Genomic DNA, 19,438 nt, shown 5'->3' with positions numbered 1-19,438 from the left:
ATTCACAGTAACCTGGCACTGATTCAGTTCCACGAAGCAAGAGGGGAAGTAATCCCAGATCGGCTGAACTTTTAGACTGATGGACTAGAATGATGACGTCATTAACAGAAACAGGGATGTTAGAAAAGGAACTGGTTTTAGGGGGAAAATGGTTACTAATGTGAGACATGCTGAATGAGAAGTCATTAGACTCCCAAGAACGAATGTGTTAAGAGTCAGTCAGTGTGGGGAAGGCTAAAGGTTCAGAAGTTAGAGAAGTCTTTGGGGGTGGAGCCTTTTAAGAAAATTTCTTCTGTGCCTTCAACTTAATAAGAGACAATTGGAAGGAGCCAATACAGGGGACTAGATCTGATTGTTTTCTGTGCCTTCAACGATCAAGTCACTTAAGAACCAGATTGGTTCTGTCTTTACTCCTGTACCACACGCTCCAACAGAAAGGACTAGTTAGCAGCAACTGAGAGATGGGGCACCCCCTTTGCCAGCATACTGCCCTAAAACACAGCTAGTGCTTCTCTCTTTTTCCTGGAATTTACCTGTCACTTACCCTTCATTCTTTTCTTCTTTGTAACTTACAGTTCTTATCTCTTGTTAAAACAGTTCATCCCTGCTCACTTCTCCATGCTTTACTCCTTCTGTCCTGCGCTAAGGCAGACCCACAGCACTCTCCAGCCTCACCTGCCCCAGCAGCCTCCTCTGTACCAAGGACCCAAGCAGATGCTCTAAGGCTGGGGGTCAGAAGTTTTTTTTGTCTGTAAACCCCATCATCCTGTGCTCTCCTATTTTCTTTTCTAGTTTCTCTTGACCTCAGTAACAATTAAGGATAACATTCTTTGTGGCTCCAGAAGTCAGAAAGGCTTCATTTAGCAGCAAAGGATACATTTAGATGGGAAACTCTGGCTTTGGACCTGAAATACAGTTTGGAAACTTGGCAAGGGAGGAACCGTATTACTGCATTCTTTACTTCAATGCCTGCTTGTATGCCTCTTTTCCTCAACCCACACAACACTATCCTTGACTCCCCTCACCTTCACTCTTAACTCCCGTCTATCGCTTCTTCTCACCTGTTCCCATCAATGCTTACTTCGGGGGCTCTTGGGGGAGTTGTCTTCAAAGGGCAAAACCCACTTTTGATCAAAATGACCACTGAAAATCCTTAAATCTAACAGAAGGCATAACCCTATACAGTCATCCCAGTGTCCATAAACCATTTACATGACACTGACAATGCAGGTACTTAAGATGTTGGAGTCTGGAGTGTAGCAACTAAGTCAAGGAAGACGGCAAATGGTTGAATCCTTTGCCTTTCTCTTTCTTGGGCCAAAAAATTTAAGAAAGATAATTTGCATGACAAAATTAAGAAACACACACTTTACGAGGCAGACACGTATGTATACTCGCCTAAAAAAAAATCCCTGTATCAAATGTCTGAGATCATGCATATACAGCTTTGTTTCCTTCAACTTAGGAATCTTAGCCATATGTGGAAATATTTAAGACCAACTAAACAATAACTAAAATCATGTACTGATTCTTCACCTTGGCTAAAATGCTAAAGGAGTAAAAGAATATTTAATACCAAATTCTGTAACTCACATGCAAAGTCAAATAGTGACAGCAATAATACCTGCCAATACTGTGTGCTTCCTACTTGCCAGGGACATTGCTCTGTGATTTATGTATACATTGGTTCATGTATACCTTAAAAAAAAAAACACTCTAAAAATTACCTCTATGTCACAGCAAAGGAAAATGGGATATGGTGAGAGAGCAAACTCTGCCCTTGCCTGGGTCACACAGTAAAAGCGCAGCAGAACTGGGGATTCAAACCCAGGTTTGCCTTTAGAGTTTCTGTCAATTCCCATGCTCTATAGCCTCAAAATAAATAAGCTGTTTTCTCACTGAAATGCTTTGAACTAAAACTTAGAAGATGTGATTTTTAGTTATTACAGTAAACATGCAGGAAATAGGAAAAAATGGCCTTCAGGAACAGGCTGACAAACCATTCCTAGGGTCAACCACCACAAATTGGGCAAATTTCCTCTAGAAATAAATCTCTGTTTTGCATATCATGCCACTAACACCAGTTCGATGGCAACCCCCCCCCTTTTTTTAAGATTTTATTTATTTATTCATGATAGACATAGAGAGAGAGAGAGGCAGAGATACAGGCAGAGGGAGAAGAAGGCTCCATGCCGGGAGCCCGACGTGGGACTGGATCCCGGGACTCCAGGATCATGTCCTGGGCCAAAGGCAGGTGCTAAACTGCTGAGCCACCCAGAGATCCCCAATGGCAACCCCCTTGAAACACAGTTCTGCTACACTCAGGAAAGCCAAGAATTCCAGTCCTGTTCTGCCAATTAACCGGTAGCACTGCAAACCTGATTCTGTCAAGACGCAAATCCATTATAGACTGAGTGCAATGTGCCCGCCATAATCAGTCTGAATGATTCCATTCAGGGGTCTGATACTATCTGTGTCCCTCTCTATTCATGTATTTAGTGCTAGTTCAGAAAAGCACAAAATCAACTAAAAATCCACTTAAAAAAAATTCCAAGATAGATCAGTAACTTGTCAAAATCAAACACTCAGAAACCATTCTTAAAAACCAGCAATCAGGGATCCCTGGGTGGCGCAGCGGTTTAGCGCCTGCCTTTGGCCCAGGGCGCGATCCTGGAGACCCGGGATCAAGTCCCACGTCGGGCTCCCGGTGCATGGAGCCTGCTTCTCCCTCTGCCTGTGTCTCTGCCTCTCTCTCTCTCACTGTGTGCCTATCATAAATAAAAATAAAATAAAAATAAAAACCAGCAATCAGTTCCTAGTGTGCTCTCTTAAATTCACCTCGTGCCACTCAGGGTCAGGTTCTTAGAAAAATAAAACCCTATAATGACTAGCAGTGATTACATTAATAAGTCCGCTTCAAATTTCATTACAGCAAAATTATATATAAAAACATCAGATATTTTCTTATCGGAAACTCAATATTTTGGAGTCATTTAAGATGCTGGAGTTTCCTAAGACATCAGATAGAGAAAATACAGTTAAATCAAGGCAAAAAAGAAACGGAGTGTTTATACTAAGTTGTGCCATATCTTATTAGTAATTTATCTTTCTAGTCTCCCCTAAGGTGACAGCTTCAAACTAAGTTCAACAAACACTTGTTAAGTCAAACTATGTCCCAGGCATTGGGAAATACACAATGATTTATAAAAACTTACTACTATTTGCTCTCCACGAATTTATAACTTAGTGACATAGATTAGGCATATACATAAAAGTCTTCTGTGTTCAATGCTTTTCTTCATGTAATATGACCAAACAGTTGTTGAAAAAGTCAGAGGAAAGATTTCCAAGATCCGAACGTGTATCAGACAGGTCTTACTTATTGTACCAAATAATTAAGGAGCATTATTTGTTTTTCCTCTCTGCTCATTAAGGCTCTGGCAATCACCACTGCTTTGGTTTCCTTAGTCTCGTACCTCAGTTTATTTTCTGTTTTCTGCTCATATAATAAGATATATCTTTTTGGGATTTCCTGTTCTGCTTTTAGTTTTTTTTTTTTTTTTCTGCCTCTATTGCTGGGGGCCCATGTATTACCCTCCTATTGCAGTAAGTTTTGTGCTTGCTGGGGAGACCTACCACACAGTTTTTTCTTTGTGCTTTTTTAATTGGAGATCTGGAAACAATCACTGAACAGATTTGTGAGTCCTAAGCGTGGCTCTGAAAACTTCGAAGCTAACTATTCAAAAATAATAAACTTCAGGAAGTCTACCTTCAGAAAAATCTAATCATGAAGGTAAAAGACAGCCATTATAACTGTTCACTGTGATTCCAACTCCTTGCATCTCACTGCTATTAGCTTGGCTACAGGTAGCAGTAGTAAGATGGGCTTCAGATTGAAAGCATATGAAACGATGTTAAAAAATATGGCAAAATTTAATACATAGAAATGCTACTGATAGGTGATTACTGGTGACTCAATGTTATTAACATTAGGCCAAAATCACCAATATTTTGCACCTGCTGAAATGAAGGTCAACTTGACAAAGCCTTTATGAGCACAATACAAAGGTACAGAGACACTTCTTGGTCTGAGCACAGGTATGTGAACAGCTGGAGCTGCCCTTGCTTTTATCTATCCTGATCTCTGACACTTAAAACTTGCTCTTACTTTTCATCCCCTAAATTTTGGTAGGCCATACTGGCCTTGTAAGAACAATCAACAACATCAAGTATGCTTCAGTTTCCCCTGGAGAGAAAAACCCAACATAAAAAGGGAGCTAGAGAGTAACCAAAGGCCACAGGACCAGATTAATCATAAACCTAGATGGCTGAACCTGAATTTGCTTCAAACACTCCCTGCCTTTTGTTTCACAGAACTATGTCTTCAAGGTTAACTGCAGTCTCCCTGAGCAACGGACCAGCCCACTCTAGACTGGGAGACCTTCACTCCTAATCTAATGCTCTTTCTTTACTTATCCACACTGTTGTATTTGAAAACATATTATTTGCTGACGGTCAAACAATATACACTGCATTGTACCCACGGAAGGCCAATTCTGCAGAGATCCAACACACCCACCTATCTGTGAAACATAAACGGATGTTTTTTCAAGTTCCCGGGGCAGAAATAGGATAGAAAGCAAAAATGAGACGCAAAAACAACAACAAAAAACCTTGAAAGTTGGGAGAGTGAAGGGAAGGTACAAAAGGTGTAGGAGGAGAGCGGAGTTACTATTCCTCCTTCCTCCAGACTCTAAAATATAGTCCCGAAGCAGGTGAGCTCTCGACCTCCGCCACTCCCCCTCCCCCGCCCAGGGGAACCCAGGTTCCGAGGAGCTTAGGGGTGGGGGTGGGGGCGGGGATGGGGGGGGAAGCCTAAGTATCAGAGAATGGGGGATGGGAAGAAGTGAAGTGAGGGAAGGCCGCTGCTTCTGTGGAGCTGGCTGTCTAGGTCGGGTCTCGATTTCTGCCTCGCCCATCTCCTTTTGGGAAAAACACTGATTTTATCTTACGGGTGAAACTACCTCTGACCCCACTCCAGCGAGCAGGGACAAGTGTGGGGCGGGACGTGTGGCCACCCGGGATACAGAATGGGGGTGGGGGCAGCAGCCTAGAGAAAGGGAACCTGTGCGCCCTCCCCAAGGCTGAGACTCGGGGCAAGCGCGGTCCTTAAGCGAGGGGTGTCGGGAGGGAAGAGCCTCCTGCGGAGCTGGGGCTGACGGGGGACAATAAGCCGCTGCGAGGACCCTGTCGCAGGATGAGGAGCCGCCTCCTCGGGGAATACCGGGAGGCGGAGGAGACGGCCCCGCCCCCTCAGGGGATGGGCTCACGCGGCGGTTGGGACGCGGCTGGAAGGACGCCGGTGGCGCTACCCTTGCTTTTCTCTGGAGAACCCGGCCCCCCAGCCCCCGCCAGCCCCCAGCGCTGGCTGCTCCTACCTTTCCCCGGCGCCCCGGACTCTGCTCCCCGCCGCCTCCGCCACCCGTCCGCATCCACAGCAGCCCGGGGCCCCGCCCCTCGCCCGCCCGGCGGGCGCGCTGGCAGCCGCCAGAGCCAATCGCCGCCTCGCTTCTGCGGCCGCGGGCCCAATCCGCGCCGGCCGGGGGAGGGGCCTCTCGCGGTCCGCCCGGCTCCTCCCGGGGCCCCAGGATCCCTTTTGTTTGGGGAGAGCCGGGCTGGGATCGGGCTCCGTCACTTCCTGGAGGAAGCGCCCTCCCCCGGCCGCGGCTCGCGGCTCGCGGCTCGGGGTCTGCGACTTCCCGGCGGCGAGGTGGCGAGTGTCTCTACCTCACCCTTCCCGGCCCGGAAAGCCTAGGAATGGCGGGCTTTGGGCGCATTCACGTTTCCTTTCATCTGAAATGTTGTGACGTGAAATGCCCTTTGGTGTCTGCTTAAGAGCCGGTGTTTGAGAACCTGGTAACGTGGCTTTGCTGCTGTCTCTTTCGCTTGGACGCGCTTGTGGGTGCGGCGCTAGAAGCGAGAGCGCCAAGGGATCGGCCCGGCGACGCCTCCCACCCACCCCTGCTCTCTTCCCTTTACGTCTGGGAGGGAAATACCAGCCCTGGAGCCCGGGCGCGGGGACTCCGGGTAGCACCAGGGAGCGCAAGACCCAGTCCGACCTACCTTCCAGGGAGAAGTCGAATCGTTGCAAATTAGTCTGTCAAGGTTTTCCGTGCTATGCGTGTCCGATGACGGGATGTTTTTGTGTCCTTGGCCCCTTTATACCGCGGGGCAATGGCGTTTGCGGTGAAGCCGGAGCAAAGGGCAGTGCGGAGGAGGCAAGGAATGTGTGTCCCTTCTTGTGAACGCAGGAATGCAGGTCTTGCTGTTAGCGGCAGGCCCTCCCAGGATCAAACTGTCCGGAGAGGCAAGAGGATGCATCCCTAGTTGTATCTCCATCTGAGGTTAGGGCTTCTGGATTCCTTTTCCATAGACTGCACTCCAGTTCACAGATCGATTTAGCTGGTTAAAATAATAACAACCGCATTATTTTAAGTACTTATGTACAATTGAATATAATGTGTAATAACGTATTGCTTTTAATGCATTATCCCGAATCATAACAATTATTACTAAGCAAGGTAGTGTTAGGGGCACAGTACTGATCTAGAAAGACATGTCATCACCGTACCTGGTACTTCCATATGATATCTTATTTAATCTTCACTATTACATGATAAATCTAACCTGTAAGACAGACATCATCCTGCCCATTTTACAGATGAGAAGATAGAAAAGAAATCTAATGAGGTCACAGAGCTAGTAGATGGTAAAGAAAGAACTTCCAACAAGGGTGTATGACTCTAGGGGCACCTGGGTGGCTCTGGTTGAGCATCTGCCTCTGACTTGGGTCATGATTCTGGGGTCTTGGGATGGAGTCCCGTGTTGGGCTCCCTGCAGGGAGCCTGCTTCTCCCTCTGCCTGTGTCTCTGCCTCTCTCTGTGTCTCTCATGAATGAATAAATAAAATCTTTAAAAAAAAAATAGGATGTATGACTCTAAACCTGTGCCATGTTCTGCCCCCCTGTGCCATATTCTGCTTCCTGCACATTGACTCTCACAAGGAGGACTGGTCCAGAGATTGGGCCTGGATGAGAATAAAACCAGCATCAGAACCAGAAAAAGTCCCCATGTTTGCCTGCTGTTGATTGTAGACCTGAGAGAGTCATCCCTATTTAAGGACAGCAAGACTGTACTCAAGTGCTCAGCAGCAGCCCAAGGTGCTTTTGAAGTCATGAAATAGGAAATTCAGAACTGAAAGACATCACTCCCTGTGTTCAGGAGACTGGACAATCTGCAAGGCAGGATGAAGGCTAGGCACATAATAGGTGCTTGATGAATACTGACTTGACTTGAAACAAAATGTCTGAAATGGTTAAAAACCCAGAGTGTGGGATGCTAGAATAGATCCACAGGTTTGAAAAATCCCATTTTCTCCTCCTCCCTTTTGCCCTGCCTCTATATTTGCAATGAGGAAGTGTCTCATTGCCTGACAAAGAGACAGACATGAGAGAACAGGCTATTTTCTGCTGGCTTCTGAGTCACCCTAAGAGTTGTTCTAGTGAATCAGCTCCCCCCTCCTCCCCCTCCTTTCCTTTGTAGCTATTAGCCCACCACCACCCATTCTACTCCCAGGCTGACTGGTAGGGCAGTGCTCTGTGGTTTACTTCCTTTGCGGCAACCAGCAGCTCTCCCTGACTCCCTGGCTCCCTCTGCCCATTCTTGAGTGAGTGTGGGAGGACCTAGCAAAGATGACATCATCCCTGTCTGGGAGGAATCAGAGTCCTAAGGGTGCTCAGATTGCTTTCCTTTTAATTCATCACCTCTGGAGGTAGTCAACAGGCAGGGGTGACCATTACGCTTCAGTGTGAGAGAGTTCCAAAATTTTGTGAGTCTAATACAGAAAATGTGTAAAAAAATTTAGAGTCTGGTACAAAGGTATACACAGTAGAAAGTGGGCTCATGATGATGTCTTTTTTTGGGGGGTGGGGTGGGGGACACATGCCTTTTATTGGTCTAAGGAGAATAACTAGTTCATAGGCTTGGGCAGAGCTCCCCTATCTGTATGGCTCCCATCTCCCTCTCCTGGGAGTTTGTGACTCACCCCCAGGGAGAAAAGTGTTCTGGACAGGGGTGGCAGACAGAGCCAGGATAAAAAATACAGAACTGGGGTCTGAAAGGGTATCCTGGTGAAGTAGAAAACACAGGGTTATGAGATCATCCAAATAAAAAGTCCACCCGGGCGGAAGAGAAGTTTCTCCACATGGGCCCCCCACCTGCCCTTGCCAGGAATGGGAGGGGGCAGGAAGCTTCTGCTGGAGATTTCCTACTGTGCCCTTCGTGCCATCAGCATCTCCCGGATGGATGTTGTCCTCAGCTTCCTTCACACTCCGCTCCAGGTAGGATTTTTTCTGTTCTAGTTCTTTAATTTTTTCTTCTGCTATTTTCTGTTTCTCTAACAGCTCTAACAGCTGACTGTGAATTACCTCCTTGGACTGAAGAATAAACATTCTTCCTACACCTTCATACATGTTAGTCTCATCTACCAAAGTCATAATCTCTCTGTAAGATGTGCGCGTTTTCGTTCTGTTTAGCTGTTCAATCTGTATGTCTGCAAGCTTCACCTTCTGTTGAGCGTCGTCAATAACTGTGGCTTGAAGTTCTGTGAAGTCCTTCTTCAACTCCAGATCCACGGGAGCCGCCATCTTGGTTCCAATGATAATGTCTTAAATTTGTGTAACATTTGTATATTTATTACTTTATCAACTCACCAGTAAATACTTACTAAATGCCTACTGTGTTTCAGGCAACAACCTCATAAGAAGTGGTAAAGATTATAGATTGTGTCCATTTTTCTCCAGATAGGTAAATTTCTTAGGCAGGTGTTCCATACACATTTATTTGTTGGTTTGGGGAGATAACGATGGAGTAGAGTAGAAGAGCTAGACTAGAAGTGTAAAAAAAAAAAAAAAAAAAGAAGAAGAAAAAAATTAGAGCTCTGTTGGAGTTCGCCCTCCACAAACCATATGAGTTTCCTAGGGCTGCCGCAAATTACCACAAACTAGATGGCTTAAAACAACAGAAACTTATTCTCTTTCATTCTAGAGCTTAGAAGTCTGAAATCCAGGTGTTGACAGGTTAGTTCCTTGGGGGAGGGAGCTGTGAGGCGGGATTGATTGCTTGCTTCCCTCCTAGCTATCCTTGGCATTCCTTGGCTTGTAGCTGCATCACCCCAGGCTCTGCCTCTGTCTTCATGGCCTCTAACCCAGGTGTCTTGTGTCCTCTTCTCTTCCTATAAAGATATGTAAGGATAACAGTCATATTGGATTCAGAGCTCACCCTAATCTAGTATGACCTTGTCTTAACTCATGACATCAGCCAAAGCCTTGTTTCCAAACAAGTTCACATGCTGAGATTCCAGGTGGACATGAATTTTGGAAAGGAGGGAACACCATTCAAACCAGTATGCAAACCTATTTCACAAAGTAACATTCACAGGGCACCTGGGTGGCTCAGTGGTTGAGCGTCTGCCTTTGGCTCAGGGCCTGATCCCAGGGTCCTGGAGATCAAGTCCCGCATCAGGCTCTGCTTGGGGAGCCCACTTATCCCTCTCCCTCTGCCTGTGTCTCTGCCTCTCTCTGTGTGTCTCTTATGAATAAATAAATAAAATCTTAAAAAAAAAAAGGGCACTTACCTGAACCTTTGTTTCCCCATTTGTAAAATGGAATCATAGCTTCCTGACAACACAGCCGAGGGGGTGTGACTATCCAACAGAGACGATGGCCCCAGAGGAAAGTATCTGGGTCCTTAGTATCAAGTGCCTGGGAGATCTCGCCCAAGCTCCTGCTCCTCTCTGGGCCCCAGCTCCCCAGCCCCAGCTAACACGGGGGGCGGGGAGGGCTGAGCCTCTGGGGCTCGGTAAGACCTCTTCCCGCTGTGCCCCCTGGGCCTTGCTGAGACGCTGGGGGGCTAGATGTAGACGCTGGAGTGACTGGCAAAGGCGGCTGGTCCTCCCCACGTCGCTCGTGCCCTCCCCGGCCCTCGGGGCTCCTCGGCGGGGGACCCGGCGGGGGAAGTCTGGGAGCCAAGGACAGCTCTGTATGCCGGTGCCGAGCTGAGGCGGGAGGAGCCGCGCGGTTTCTCCCACCATCGGTCTCCACGAAAGCCTCTGGGACGACCCTGAAGCGACCTCTCCGTTGGGTGGGCCCGGGGCGCCCAGGAGCGCGGGGGGCGCGGGGGGCGCGGGGGGCGCGGGGCACTTGGAGGGCTGGGGGCGGGGCGCGCACTGGTTCCCGGGCCGAGTCCTCCCTCTAGCGCCCAGAGGCCGCTCCTGCAGCCGCCGCTCCTGGGAAGGCTGCTCACCAGACGGTGCTCCCTTTACGGAGGTGCGCCGAGCCAGCAAGCAGGTGTGGGTGTCCAGGGACCACCTTCAGGGGCAGATGCTAAATACTGGGGCCAGCTTGGCCGTGAGGGAGCAGGAACACTCCGGGCCTGGGTTGGGTAGGGGAAGGTTGAGAAGGAAAGGGGAAGCAATGGAACATCGAGTGCGCACCTGCTATCCGGCCCTGTGCCCCGTGCTTCACCTGTATTACGTGTGTAATCCCTGTGATCTCTACGTGTGTAATCCTTGCGATCTCTACCCATATCATGCTTTACACATATAATCCTTGTGATCAGCCTAAGAGGTAATTACTAGGACTTCTAGCTTTCAGATACCGACGCAAGTGCAGAGGTTAAAACAACAATGATGCTAACAACATCGGCTAATTGCTTACCGCCGACTTCACAGCAGGCGCGTTATTTCTTTTAATTCTCACCACAAACCTTTAAAATAGTTATTGTAATCTCCATTTTACTCAGGAGGTCAATGAGATGTAGGTAGTTTAAGAAAGGGATCACTGAAAAGGGAAAACAGAGAAGCTTGACTAAGATCAGAGAGTGATGTCCTCCTGACTCCCATCCCATGGTTTCTTTTGCACCAACTGCCTCAGGGACCCCGCAGGTGGAGGGAGTGGGATGGAGCCCCCCGGGGTCTGTGCGACTCACTGTTCTTTTCCATTCACGGGGCTGCCTGGTGGCCCTTCCCCAGGACCAGGAAACTAAGGCCATGTTGGTTTTCTGGATCTCCAAACAGGAGATAGGACAGCAGTGAAAAAGCCGAAGCCCAAGTCTACAGGTTCCTGGGAGAATGTGTCACAGGGCAGCATCCTGGGAATCTCACTACAATATCCTGCTAGGGGCGATGGGGAGAGCACCCAGAGGGCCCTGAGTCCTGTTTCCCTCATCATCTGTGGAGCATCCTAGCCGCACACTCCTCTGAGGTTGGTGGGCCGGGATGATGGATGCAAAGCTCAGAGAGGGGCAAAAGAGATAGCAGATGGGGAGCAGTCTAGCCCAGATACAAAATTCCTGAAAGTAGATGAAATAAGCCATGAAATTCCAAAATCACCAGCCAAGATCCCAAGGATTGGGGTCATTTTTAACTCGCCCCCTCCTTCCCAAAGCATGGATTAGTCACAGGTCTCTGGAAGACTACTCCTTGCCCATTTGAATGAGTCTCAAATTTGCCTTTTCATTCTAACCTTTGGAATTATTAAATTATTATTGAGAGATGGATACCAGATGATGAGTTGATGTTATGTTTATATTTCCAAATATAAATTTCATAGAGGCAAACAGATGGGAAAGGATTTCAGTTAGCTACTTTTTTGTGTGTGTATAAATGGACTTATTTCATTAAAAGTTAACTCTTTCCATCTCTTCCAACCTCTCCCCTTTCTGTCTCTCTTCCTGTCCCTCCTCTGTCACCCCTCTGTCCCAGGGGCCTTCTTTCCCCAGAGTCTGGAGCCAGACCCCCTCCTGGGCAGAGCAACTTTGCCAGAATGGCTGACAGGGACCAAAGGTGGGTCTTCTTTCTCTTTCCCCTTTATTCCCCCTTCTTCCCTACACATGGCCTGACATTAAGCAGAAAGTAATTTCTGTGCTACAGCTGGAGACAGAGTCTCAGCTCAGCTGAGCTGCCCTATGGTTGCCATCTGATGAGAGCCAGTTACACCCTTCTCCTGGCCTGTTTTTTCAGCTGAGGCACCACACAGTGGGTTGAATGGGTCCTTGTTGCTCATGAATGGGAGACATTTTTGTAGGGAAATAATGACCCAGTAACAGCCGTACCATCATTTCTAGGCAATTTCATGGTAAGTGGCCCTTTGGAGTAGGCTGGTGCTAGAAGCTACCATGCCCTCGTTTCCTGCTTCATGGCTCCTGCTGGTTCCCTGCAGGGTCCAGTCAGCTCTGAACAAAGTGACCAGAGGGCCCAAGTTGAACAAAATCTATGCATTTCTCATCCCATTTTCTTTCCACCACCTTGGCTTATTTTTATGCTCCTTTTCTTTGTAAAATAACCTTTGTCTGCTTATTATCATTACCACAAGGAATAACACACAGTTCAGGACCTTGGTTGCCCATAGTCTTGGGGGGAGGTGGACTTGTGTGCCTTGTTGATCCAGGTCTCCTCCAAATAACATCATTCAACCCACTGTCTTATGTCACAGTCGGGATTCCTCCAGATGTAAGGGACAGAGACTCCATCTAAACTGGCCAAAGCAAAGATACTCATCATCGCACTGAGAGCATCTAGGACCTGGCTGTCTTCAGAGAAGACTTGATCTGGCTTCTCAAAAATGTTCCTAGGACCAGGTTTCTCTTTCTGTAACTTTCAACTCTACTTCTGTGTTGGTTCTGTTTTCAGACATGCTTCCTTCCTCAGTTGGCAGTAAGCACAGTAGCTCCAGCTTCATACCCAGCCATACTCACCCCCCTCTCTCCAGAAATCTGAGAGAAATCCCACTCTGTTCTCTGGGCTCTACTTGGACCTTATGTTTATCCCTGAACCAATCATTGTGGTCAGGGGGAGGAGTTGCTTTGATTGGCTGGATCTGGGTTATATGCTCTATCTGGATTAAGTGTGAGGGGAAAAGCTATAACTTCAAATGAAAATTCATTCATTAGCAAAAAAAGGGGGGGGATGGGAAGCAAAAAGTGAGCGCTTACTACATGTTTGAGGAGTTGTCTCATATTTGCTCTTGGGTCAATTTGAGCTGCAGCCTACTTCTCTAACCTTGCCCCAGCTCTTGACCTGGACCTTCTTTGCTGCTGGTCATTGTCAGAAACTCTAGGATGGCTGGTCTTTGTCCTTTGTTGCCCAAAGCTCTATTGAGTAAAGACTTTTTGTGTGTAGCAGCTTTTCACTGAGGATTTGGGGACTGGGGGATGGTATGTGCAGTGTTATAAAAAGCTTTCAGAGATTGCAGATTCTCAGATTTGAGGGTGTATCAGAATAACCTGGAAGTCTTGTTAAATCAGAGATTGCCGGACCCCACTTCCAGAGTGTAAACAAAAATATGTTGAGTTCCTGTGTGTTAGGCACTGAGGCTACAGTGGTGGCCTGCTCCAAAATTTCTCTAGCTTTGCAGTGCAGAGCAATTTGATTCCTTGTTGCCCAAACTTTTCTCATCTCAGTTCTATCCAGGGGGCCCTCACTCTTCATTGCCAGAGAAGCCCAGGAAGTCACTTTCCTCAACAAAAGAATCAATTTGTACTCTCTGGTGGAGGTCAACTGATGCAAACTGCAGCCAGCTTCTGTGATAATATTTTATTTATTTGCCTGTGGCATTGGCAAACAGGAATGTTGGGAAGTGCGGTGCTGGAGGTATTCATTAGGCATAGCTTCAGAAGCACGGGAAAGGGAGTAGCGTCTACTAGGAAGGGCTGTCCAACTCCAGTCTAAGCATAGCGGAAAGAGAGTGACTTTACCTCCAGACCTATTAGCTGTGGGACCTGAGAGCATCACTCATCTACCGTGAGTTTCCAATCCCTTATCCACAAAATTGAGAGAATAATACTGTGTTTACTATAGGATTATAGTGAAGATGAAATGAGACCCCAGAAGATTTATTTATACCTTTTTCTCTCTACCACCAATCTGTCCCCAAGTCCTGTCAGTTTTACCTCCTGAATGCCTCAAATCCTTTTATGTCTACTTCTACCATCACCTCCACTGTGGTTCTGTCCAATTTCCTGTCTCTCCATGACAATAGCTGTCTTCTAAGTCATCTTCCAGCATTCATTTCTGGCCCCTCCAGTCCATTCTCTATAGCAGGCTGAGTAGATTTTAAGATATGCCCCCAGACAACTGGTGACAAAGATCAAATATCTACTTGAACAAACTTTAGTCAGGCTACCCTGAACCCTCTCCCTCCCTCCCAGCCTTGCTGGGCCTGCATGACCAGTTTTAACAATAATCCTGTTGCGTCAGTTTAGGATAATATCATGCAAGATATCTAATCCTGTTCTTCATCCCCTTTCTTTGATGTAAAGGTTCCTTGGTCTACCTTTAGCAAGAATCCTGTTAAGTCATATTAGCAAGAATCCCCCTATCCTCAATGTGTCCTTTTAGAAATTTTCCTTCCACTGACTCTGCTTGTTGGCTACAAATCTCCATTTGTCCATTTGAATTTGGAGTTGAACCTGATCTTTCTCCCCTATTGCTCCAGCCGTCACACTCATGGCAATAGTTCTGAATAAAATCTTCCTTGCTGTTTCAACAAGTGTCAGGATAATTTTTTCTTTAATGCTGGCTGCTTTTAGACTCTGTTCCTTGGAGTCTTTGCTGATATTCTTCTGTTTTCTTGGGCTGCTCTCTCTCCCCTCTCTCTAAAGCCTGCACATCCCTCAGATCTCACCTTCCTTGTCACTTTCTCAGGAGACTTTCCTCAACCCAGTAGAATGCATAGGTTCCAGTACATTGCCTTCTTAGCATAGGTTATGATTTGTAATTATGTGTCTGTGTAATTATGTTGATTAACGTGGCTCTGCATAACCCTTTTGTATGCTCCTTGAGGGTAGAGAGATCGTGTCTGTTTTGCTCATGATTCTTATCTCTAGCCCTTTAACACAGTACCTGGCACATAGTAGGTGTTCCATAAATGTTTGTTATTGAAAGAATGAATGAAAGAATACAAGAAAGTGCACAGTATAAAAAAGGTGCTCTATAAATCATTTTTCCTAGTCTCCAGCCGTGGTGATAATTGTGAGCACTGTTTTGGGAGACAGAACCTTCAGTGGCCTATTTCAATCTACTGCAAGCCTTCCTGGGGGAAACCCTGGGTCATACCCTTGGAGGTGCCAGGGAAGTTGAAAGAGTTTAGGTGGCCCTCCTGAAAACTCCCCTTATGATTCACTGGAACAGTGCCTGGGACCTGGTGAACTCAGATAAATGATCTTGGAATTGACCCACCTACTGACCTGTTCTGGTAGTTCCCAGAATACTGATAATCCCCTTGGGACAAATGGTCTTTTGGATGGGTGTTCATGGAGCTGGCACTAGTTCTCATTCTGCCCTGGTGGCTGCTGGCCTACCAAAAGATGCCCTGTTGGGGATAAAATTCATGAGGGGCTTTACTAGGTGCCTAGTACTATAAAACAGGGAAATGACAAAATAAACTCAGAAAGATTTCCTAACTATTTCTATTACTGCTATCTGTTTTCCTGTAGTATTTCTTGGTAGAACCGGGGGCAGGGGTAGCAGGGAGGGAGAAGATACAGTAAGAAAACAGGGAACTAGGTGTCTGTTCCAGGACCTGAGCCCACTTCCACTTCCTTCCATTTTCTCCCTTCCCTTAGTGTCAAGCTTTTGGAGACTACTTCCTGGCCCCCATCCTTGCCTTCCACCCTCTCCTCATCTCTTTGTGCTTTTATCCCTGCCTGTACTGTGCAACTGCTCTCCTAAGGTTTCCAATGACCGTCTTATTCATGAATCATGCAGATGTGTCTGGGCCCTAACTTGTGCTCCCTAAAGATTTGAACACTGTTCTCCTTTTCTTCCTCTTTTTCTTGGTAGCTATGATGGTACCTTGCTCTTTTGGTTGGTCTCTTGCCTCTCCTCATTCTGTTCTTTTTACTTGTATCTATGTTTCTCCCAGACAAAAACTCTTTGCCTGCTTCATGGTTGTATACAGTCTGTGACATAGTGTCTGCATGCAGTAGGCATAAATATTTGTTAAATGAAAGAACAAGTGATTTCCTAAAGCTTTGTCATAACTAGACTACCAAAGAGATTAAGAATAAGAACACTGAAGACTGCCTCAGTTCAAATCCTGGCTCAGACACTGACTATCTGTGTGACCTTGTCCAAGCTACTTAACCTCTCTATGCCCTGATTTCATTACAGTATTTAAAAACTGTTTCTTGCCTCATAGGATTGCTTTGAAAGTTAAGTAAGTTAATGTTCATATACCTGACATAAAGTAGGTGAGTAAATGCCATATAAACAGAATAACTTATTCTACTCTTGTTTTTTCTTTTTAAGATTTATTTATTTATTTATTTATTTATTAGAGACACAGAGAGAGGCAGAGATATAGGTAGAGGGAGAAGCAGGCTCCCCATGGGGAGGCTGATGCAGGACTTGATCTCAGGGCCCCAGGATCACGCCCTGAGTTGAAGGCGGATGCTCAACCACTGAGCCACTCAGGCATCCCACTTATTCTACTTTATGACCAAAGATAGATAATCGGTCCGTCAAGCATCTAAGTCTTGATTTCATCTCGGGTTGTGATCTCAGGATCATGAGATTAAGCTCTGTGTCTCATTCCACACACAGTGTGGAGTCTGCTTGAGATTCTTTCCCTCTACCCTTCCCTTACTCTCTATCTCAAAAAAAAAAAAAAATTACATCAAGGGAAGAGATGTAAAAGCCTGTCCTTGGCAAACAGGGACATATGGTCACCATACATGTAAGGACTCATTAAGTAAATAGGTAATCTTTACATCTTTGTTGATTTTGTTATTCCTGTTCATTGTTTTTAGAGCAAGAGAGGAGCAGAGGGAGAGGAAAAGAGAGAATCTTAAGTGAGCTCCATGCCCAGCATGGAGCCCCATGCAGGGCATGGCCTCACGATCTTGAGATCATGACCTGAAACAAAATCAAGAGTCAGACACTTAACCAACTGAGCCACCCAGGTGCCCCTTTCTTGTTCATTTTCTTCTAGTTTAACAATAAAGTCTTCCAACCATAAAAGCCTATGTGCTTATCTTTAGGGACGACAGAGAAAAAGGAAGCATAGGGGAGGCTGTGTCATAAGGGATAGAGTTGGTAGGGCAGCATCAAAGAAATGAATTGGGCTGTGGGTGGGTGTAGGAAAAATGGGGAGTCTTCCCATATCCCCCTGAAGCAGTGGGCTTGACAGATGGAAGGTGCATGTGGTTTTCTTATAGGTGGTATGATTTCCAGGGGTCCAGCCTTCCCTGGATCCTTGTCCGTGGGAAGTATGTATGAGCACAGCCTCTGCGGATCCTCCTTGACATGCAGTTGCTGTCTGCTCATGAAATTTGCTGTTTTCTCTCAAATTGTTTCAGAAACATGTGGTTCCATTTGCTTCCCCAACAGGGAGTGTTTTTTCATTACCTTAAAGTAGTTGTTTTTATGAACTGGGATAAATACCTCCACGAGGAGTTTTATCTCGTGGTCATTCCAATTTGAATTCCATTATTTCTCTTGCTTACCTGGGGAGGGGAAAAATATACTTTCTAAACACAGTTTTCCTTTTTCTGATTTCCCAGACAGATGCGCCATTGGATAATAGCACCTCTACAGCTGGTTGCATCTGCCTAGAATACCAATGGCAGGAGGTTCTGGTGGTGACCAGGGGTGCTCCAGGGGTGGGAGAAGCATCATTCCTTATCGTGAAATACTGAAGCCTGTCAGTCTGGGAAGGTGCCATTCAGAGATGTGTACCATCTCCTTGCTCATGCCCTTTTCTTCTGGGGTGGGAGCAGAGGTGGTAGTGGGGAGAAGGAAAAGATAAGAGAATGAACTAAAATTTAGCAGTACTTCCTATGTGCCAGGCAGTGGTATCCTTTTTCATTTAAGTCTCAGAATAACCTTAGCATATAGATATTTGTCTTTCTAGTTCATAGATAAGAAAGGTAGGATTCAAAGAGTAAAAATAGTGCACTAAAGATATATCAGTGGTAGACAGCAATTTGAATCTGCTTCTATATGATTCCAAACCCCATGTCTTTTATATTATGTCTCTGAAGTCCTGAGAGGGGTGAGAATTTGCTCAGTATCACACAGCCAGCCTATGAGCAGGTTATGTCTTTCTAGCCTCCCAAAGCGAGGGAGAAGCAGGGCCAGACAAAACATGTTGGTTATATTCTTAATTAACATAGGAGAGGGAAGGAGATTTGAAGAAGTTTTTGTCGTGATTCCATCTTTTGTTCATTCAAAAGAACAAAATATATACATATACACAATGCTTACTAAGTGTGAGGCACAGAATAACAACTTATATGAAGAATGTAGTAGAAAAGCCAGACTTGACATTATGTGCAGGAATTGAGCTCAGTTTTGGATGTGTTGAATTTAAGATAAGGTTTTTCATTAGGCCTTTATATATATCTGTCTGGGGAAAATGTGGAAGGAATGTAGATATCAGGGGTGCCTGGGTGATTCAGTTGGTTGTGTTCAATTCATGATTTCAGCTCATGTCATGATCTTGGGGTCATGAGATCAAGCCCCGCTGTTGGCTGTGCACTCTGTGTAGAGTCTGTTTGAGATTCTCTCTCTCTCTGTCTCTGCTTCTCCCTCCACTCTCTTTCTCTAAAAAAAAGAAAAGAAAAAAGAAATTTAGATTTGAGATTGATCGTCAAATAGTTGGTGGTTATACCATTAGCAATGAGTGAAATAATTCAGGTTATATGAAAGAGAAGAACATTAAGAATGGAATATCAGGTAATCCCCTATGTTTCAAAGGGCAAACAAAATGAAGAGTCTATAGTATAGAGAAGGTTAGGAAGGACTGTCCAGGCATATAGACAGAGAAGTGGGAAAGAGTGATGAATTTAGTTAGATTTTTTCCCACTTCTTATTTAAAAATCAACCTATTGTGGTGTAATTTACATACAACTGGCACACCCATTTTGAGTGTATAGTTTTTAGACAGATGCCATCATCAGATGTTACCACCTCAGCAGCCGGCAGGCAGTTATGGTTAAGTTTTGACAAATATATAAAATACATACAAATATACACAGTCTAGATATAGAACATTTCCATCGTATGAAAGTTCCCTTATGCCCCTCCCCTGTTATACCCATGCACTGCCTGCTCTAAGCCACCACTGACCTTGTTTCTAACCCCATAGATTAGTTTTACTTATTCTAGAATTTCATATCAATGAAATTGCCCAGTACATAGTCTTTCGTATTTTGCTTTGTCAATGTCATTGCATGGTTCAGTAGCTTGTTCCTTTTTATTTCTTGGTAAAATTTCACTGAATGAATATACCACAAGTAGTTTATTCACTCATCTGTTGATGGACATATGTGCTATTTCTAGTTTAAGACTATTATGAATGGAGCCTCTGTGGACATTTTGT

At 45.7% G+C, this 19,438-nt stretch overlaps 1 protein-coding gene and 1 pseudogene across 5 annotated transcripts in view; both read right to left on the bottom strand.

Moving 5' to 3' along the window:
* The window catches only part of CTTNBP2NL (CTTNBP2 N-terminal like), a 59,026-nt gene extending 48,832 nt beyond the window's left edge, over nt 1-10,194 (bottom strand). Inside the window, exons 1-4 of one of the 5 annotated variants that reach the window (XM_072766490.1) lie at nt 9,694-10,194; nt 9,055-9,291; nt 8,785-8,946; nt 6,124-6,462 (exon numbers count right to left, since the gene is read on the bottom strand). The gene's annotated coding sequence lies outside the window, so the exon portion shown is untranslated. Of the gene's footprint in view, nt 1-5,438; nt 5,528-6,123; nt 6,463-6,631; nt 6,961-8,784; nt 8,947-9,054; nt 9,292-9,693 lie in introns of those variants that run through there. The other 4 variants (XM_072766491.1, XM_072766492.1, XM_025983282.2 and 1 more) reach the window with 4 other exon arrangements.
* Nucleotides 8,228-8,796, bottom strand: LOC112907945 (prefoldin subunit 1 pseudogene; annotated as a pseudogene).
* Nucleotides 10,195-19,438: the final 9,244 nt, after the last annotated feature.

Source organism: Vulpes vulpes, chromosome 8 (assembly GCF_048418805.1).
Source record: "Vulpes vulpes isolate BD-2025 chromosome 8, VulVul3, whole genome shotgun sequence".
Taxonomy (NCBI): Eukaryota; Metazoa; Chordata; class Mammalia; order Carnivora; family Canidae; genus Vulpes; species Vulpes vulpes.
This window is presented reverse-complemented; position numbering and strand designations above follow the sequence as displayed.